At 41.7% G+C, this 6,162-nt stretch overlaps 1 long non-coding RNA gene across 1 annotated transcript; it reads right to left on the bottom strand.

Moving 5' to 3' along the window:
* Positions 1-547: 547 nt before the first annotated feature.
* LOC123652061 lies at positions 548-4,691 on the bottom strand. The gene is made up of 2 exons (XR_006741143.1): positions 2,717-4,691; positions 548-2,634 (listed from the first exon to the last, which is right to left on the bottom strand). It is a non-coding gene; the product is annotated as an uncharacterized LOC123652061 (long non-coding RNA).
* Between the last annotated feature and the right edge of the window lie 1,471 nt (positions 4,692-6,162).

The raw sequence follows: 6,162 nt of genomic DNA, 5'->3' as shown, positions 1-6,162 counted from the left end.
GTTGATCATAGTAGACTATAGTTAACTACTCGTGCCCGCGTAGCCTGCACACTTTTCTCTCCCCTCTCTTCTAGGAACAAACTCTCCCTACCAGTCCCCGGCTTGGGCATATGACCCACACTGAGTCCGTCAAGTGCAACATCCTCCTGACCCAGTAACAAATTGCTTCAGGAATGTGCATGTGATGAACACAGGCAGGCCCAATCAGAATCCTGCTTTAGGCTTACTGTATGAGTGTTTTCAAAAGTCTATTTCCAATATGAGAGAATCAACTGAGCACCGAGAAAGAACAGCTTCTGTGTAACTGGCAGGTTGCCAACCCAAACGATTATGGCAAATATTCACTGTTTAATCTAAGGATGTGATTCAATTCTCCTAAGGAAGAGGTAACTGTTCAGGGTTTCTTCAGCTGGTGTGTGAGTGAACCTACATCTCTTGGTCTCTTCAAATTTCCTTTCACTCATTAAAAAGGTCCTATTGTGTCAAGTACTGTTTTAGATGCTGGAGAGAGAGCAATGAACAATACACAAAACTTGCTGCACTCACATTCTTAAGAGAAAAACATTTATTTTCTCCCCTTAATGAGTCATTTAAAAACAGATTGTTATGCAAGTCAAGTCCTTTTGTGATCAACTCCCTGTCAAGCTCCAGGGCTCAGGAAGAATTCCAAAACAACACATGAAATACTTTAAGGCAGAGGCTTTATAGAGGAGAAACTTACAAGAAAGGGTCAGAAGGCAAAGAAGGTGTGGCTCCTTCATGTTCCTATTGTCCCTACAAAGAGGCTTCCTGGAAGCTGACCAACCCCTTTGTAGCCCCAAAATGCCTGATGCATTTATTCAGTGCATGTACATACCCAAACATCACATCTACACTAATAAAAGAGAAAAATGCAAATTAATCACACCTCTGAGACATCTATAAGCCAATCAGGAGTGTACAGGCAAAATTACCCAACAAAGATGTTGGGTTAATTTGCATACGCAGGTGTGGAGCAGCCAGGTGGGGCAGAATGCTTGCTATGCGGGGGAAGGGAAGGAGGAGGATCAGGGTGGAGGGAGCTACAGGAGGACTTGCAGGCTCCCGGATGGCCAGGAGGGAAACCAGGGGAAGGAAGGCCTATTCTTGCACAAATCTTCGTGCAGCAGGCCTCTAGTAGAATAATAACATCTGTGCCCTCCAGTCAGGGACATGAGGTTGAGTGAATGGAACAATGCAAATACACCCCCACATCTGAAAAACTTTTTCCAAGTAGATAAATAAGTTCATCAGTACACGTAAAAATACTATGAAACATTGCCTTACATCTTTTATACAGATTTCACTTGTGACAAATTCCACATTGCTTTGGTAGTCTAGTTTAAAACCAGTACAAAAGTTCAACTACCACAGTACACCATAAAAAATAAAGTAGTGGCACATGCCCACAAATGTGAAAATGAGTCCATTAGAGTTCAGTGATGAGCAGGAAAATATTGATAACAAAACACTAAACCACAGAAAATTTACAGTGGGATTGTAGATTTAATGGCAAAAAGAGAGCATTCCCCTGATATTTTCATAAATGGCTATTTTCCTGAATCCCCAAAGATCATGCCCTGAAATATGTTTGATAATGTAAAATTTTAAACTGTAAGCCACCACACCTATCTCTTTACATTTCACTTTTTATATTACATTTTAGTGCTGGGAAAACAGGAGAGAAAAAAGTAGATCTTTGATATCAGGCCTCTTACCTTTTTATCTGACTTCAATCCCATTGTCACAGAAATGTACAGTAGTGCCTAATAGCTTTCTCTTAGGTTGATTTTCCCATATAATAGCTGTCATTGTAAAATGATTGTGCCTCCTGGAGACTAAAATTCCAGACAATGGTTACTGACAAATTTTCTCTATCGTTCACTGATTCCTCAAAGAAAATGGATTTTCTATCCAGCTAAAATTAATTACCATTGTTACAGAAATTAGAATGCATCTGACAGCTTGAACACAAAGCCATTGTGTGCTTTGCTTTGCTTTTTATAGTCTCAGTAATCACATTCTCCAAAATCAATTTGTGTTCTATACTCTTTCTAAATAAATAGCCACCCACTATAAATGCTTACTCAGAAAGAGTCACAAAAATCTCAAGAACTGTGAGGATGTGGCTTTGGGGAATATGGAAGGTACCAGGGGATAGTTTATCACCTCTAGCCTGCCCCCAAAATATGCAGGATTGGAAAAGGGATACTATGGTACAAAGCAACCAAGATGAGGAGCTCCAAGGTATTTAAATTAGTACTTCTGCCTAACAAGCCATCCAAAACTTAGTGGCTCAAAACAGATGTATTATTTCTCATACACATATGGGTCAGCCAGGCAGCTTGTTGATCTGAGACCTCTTCGTGTCCTGCAGTGAGCTGGTCACCAGTGTCTTCTTCAGCAGGGACAACTTAGAGGTCTCAACTCATCCCTAAATGGTCTTCTCACCTTTTAGCAAGTTAGCCTGGGCTTATGCTCATGACGGTAAGCAAGGAGAGAAAGCTCCTGGATGACTAGGCTTGAAATTGGCATCCCATAAGGTCCACTACATGCCATGAGCCGAAGCAAGTCACCAGTAAGCCCAGATTCGAGAGGCAGGGAAATGAATGCTAACTTTTTTTTTTATTAAATTATTGTCTGTGTACATATACCATTGCCCCCCTCCCATACATGCCCTTCCTCCCCAGAATTCTACCTCTTGATGAGATCTTCAAAATCACATTGCAAGAGGCTTAACTACAGGGGTAGAATATTACTAGAGTGTTTTAGCCATAAATCTAACATTCATAGGAAATCCCCGGATAGCCTCCTTGGGTATTACATCCTTGGGGATCATGGTCTTGCTAAGACTCTATCTTACTGTGGCCCGATCTTGCCAATATTGTTACACTCTAACAGGCAAGTCAGAGAAGAGATGGGGCAAAGGAAAAGAGGAAGATGCTGCTTGTGTCTGCAGGACTTGATTATCTCTCAACTCCCACAATAATATGCCCAAAACCCTTGCGATGGTCCACCAGTGGGAGGAGGAAGCTGCCCTGCACCTTGACTTTGGGAGAGCCAATGAGCCAGGCCACTTGCAAAGATTTAAAATGTACTTATGCATTAAGCTTATCCTATTGCCCAAAGGTCTTTGCCTTAAGCATACCCGAGGTAAAACACTACCTCCTCAGCATGGAGCTAACCAGCCTAGACAACCCATGGGTGCATGGGCCAACAATAAATGCTTACAGTTGCATGCAACAGAAACAGTGTAATTGCTACACAGCAAACATCGACTGACTTATTGATCAACTAAATTAAAAGAATAGAAGAAGATAAGGAGGAGAATGGGAATTTATTAAAATATATTTTTTATTTATTTCAGAGAGGAAGGGAGAGGGAGAGAGAGATAGAAACATCAATGATGAGAAAGAATCATCAATCAGTTGCCTCCTATACACCCCATATGGGGGAACGAGCCCACAACCCAGGCATGTGGCCTAGACTGGAATCAAACCAGGGACCCTTTATTCCACAGGTTGATGCTCTATCTACTGAGCCAAACCAGCAAGGGCAGAAGAATGGGAATTTTGAAGGCAGGAAGCAAGCAGAGAAGTGACAAAATCACCATCTTTAGACCCGGTTCATTCAACACATGACTTTTCTGAAGAGAAATCATGCAGGGAGTCTATTTCTTTGCTGAGCATTAGAAGCATTGATCTAAGAGCATCTTTTCAACCATGCATGTACATGTTGATGTTTTTGTGTATAAATACATTTATTTAATAGTAGGAGCTGGTCGTGGGCAACCATTAGGATAGAAATTTGCATTATTTTTGTAAGGATAACAGAATACATTGGTGTTTGCTCAATAACTATCCCACATTCCCCCAACTGTGAAATGGAAATTAACATTCTGAGATGCCTCAAAGGGCTTGTTTTCTGGTTCTTTAGTGTCATTGTGGGGTTTTGTTTTTTGGGGTTTTTTTTTTCAAAGAAAAAAATAATTGAAAGTACTTAAGAAGCACAAAGTGATATAAACACTAACTAATAATTACTTGTGATAATTGAAATAGGAATTGCTTTGCTAAGAATCTTGAGTTGGATTATAGCCCATTATTTGTGAAGAACAACTAATGAGAATCTTCATTAAAATTTCTAATTTTCCACTGACTGACTCTTTACCAGATCAAAATTGTTAGTGAACCTCTATCAACCATCGTGAAAAAGAATGGTATTCAGGGAAAACAGCTTCATTTTGTTCTGGGACACAGTTGACCAGGATTGTCAGAAGTCACACATGTGTTGCAGAAAGACATGGTACTTCCAGTTAGAGGGTGGAAAACAACCCTTTTCCCTGGCACATAAAGCTTCACAAAGATACTAGGCGGGGGGCTCCAGTTACTTAGTTAGAAGGCTAACTGATATATCTGTACTACCATCATTCCAAAAGTCTACTTATGCACATATAATAATAGCAATAATAATAGCTCTGGCCTATTGAACAACTACTGTGCACCAGGCACTTTCTATATAAGGTATTTCTAGGACCCAGTGCATGAAGTCTTGCACCTTGAAAGGAACTGTGGGCTGTGAGGCTGTGGTGAGCACAGGGGCGGATCCAGCCCATCCTCTGCTCCTCTGCCTGGCCCCTCCCACCATGGCCCCTAGCCCCCTCTGCTGGCAGTCCCACTCCTGCCACTACCACTCCCACTCACTGAAGGTGCTGGTCCCACTCACACCCGCTGATGGCACTGAGTGATTGGGGTTGGCACCAGCAGCACGTACAAGCAGTGGCTACTGCCCCAATCACCCCTCAGGAGCAGAAGGAGGTGGAGAAGCCTTCAGGGGTGATCAGGGCCAGCAGCCATCCCTCACACCCACTGATGGCACCGAGTGATCAGGACAGGCACCTGCAGTGGGTGTGAGCAGCAGCTCTGGCGCTGGCAGCAGGTGTGATTACCAGGTAGGACCACAGCGCTCAAGAGCAAAGAATTTTCAGTAACCCTGATGACAGGGACCGGCATCCCACCTTGGTCTAGCGCCCCTGCTCACCTATTCCACCATCCCACCACAGACAACACCTGCACACGCCCCCTGGTGGTCAGTGCACATCATAGTGACCAGTTGTTCAGTTGTACTGGTTGTTCCAACATTTGGTCTATTTGCATATTAGTCTTTTATTATATAGGATCTTATCCCCAATATCTATTAGATACAGTGCTTTATACATTTTAGCTGCCAATAAATGTTTAATAAATAAAAACTTATAAGGTAAGTATTGTTAACTTCTTACAGATAAGACTAATGGGACTCAGAGAGTTTAAATAACTTGGGTAGTAGATGAAAAAGCCAGAATTTAAAAGGGTTATTCTGGCTACTGAGTTGAGAACAGGTGTAGAGAAGCAAGTACAAAGGCACAGAGACCTATTAAGAGGTTAGTGTAGTGATGTAGGGAGGAGATGACAGCAACATGGACCAAAGTAGCAGAAATCTGAGATATGGTTAAGTGAGTAGATCCTGGATTTATAAGGTGATTCAAATAAGGAGCAATCCAGGGTTTGCACCAGTGAAGTTCTGCTAATCACCATCTATTTATAGTTGCTGTGATGCCCAATCAATTAGAATAAATTTAAATAATTCCACAATATTGTTCTGTGTATACCTTTCTCCTGTACAAAGTACCACTTCCACTGCTGATTCTTATTCAAAATTAGCAAATTATAATACTCGGCTTATCTGCTAACATTAAACCCAATAGTTGTTATGTGTTACGCATGGAGGTACATACTACCCTTGAAGAGTACATGTTCTTTGAACTTGGATCAAGTCAATTCCCCAGTTTTAACCACCAATTTCTAGGCAACACAAAGGACAGAGGAACACGTTAAATGACACCATAGGTTTGTAGCCAGCAAAATACAGGTGTGGAAAATTGTATGGGACAAATGACTTGTTTCTTTAACAGATAAATTGCAAGAGTTAAAGAAAGGAAAGAGGACTGATTGCTTCAGATTAAAAATAACTTCAGATCTCTAACCGGTTTGGCTCAGTGGATAGAGCATTGATCTGCAGACTAAAAGGTCCCAGGTTTGATTCAGGACAAGGGCATGTACCTTGGTTGCATGCATATCCCCAGTAGGGGGTGTGCAGGAGGCAGCT

This window comes from Pipistrellus kuhlii, unplaced genomic scaffold, assembly GCF_014108245.1.
Source record: "Pipistrellus kuhlii isolate mPipKuh1 unplaced genomic scaffold, mPipKuh1.p scaffold_m20_p_11, whole genome shotgun sequence".
Classification (NCBI taxonomy): Eukaryota; Metazoa; Chordata; class Mammalia; order Chiroptera; family Vespertilionidae; genus Pipistrellus; species Pipistrellus kuhlii.
The sequence above is the reverse complement of the archived record's forward strand: the minus strand, read 5'-3'. Positions and strand labels throughout refer to the sequence as shown.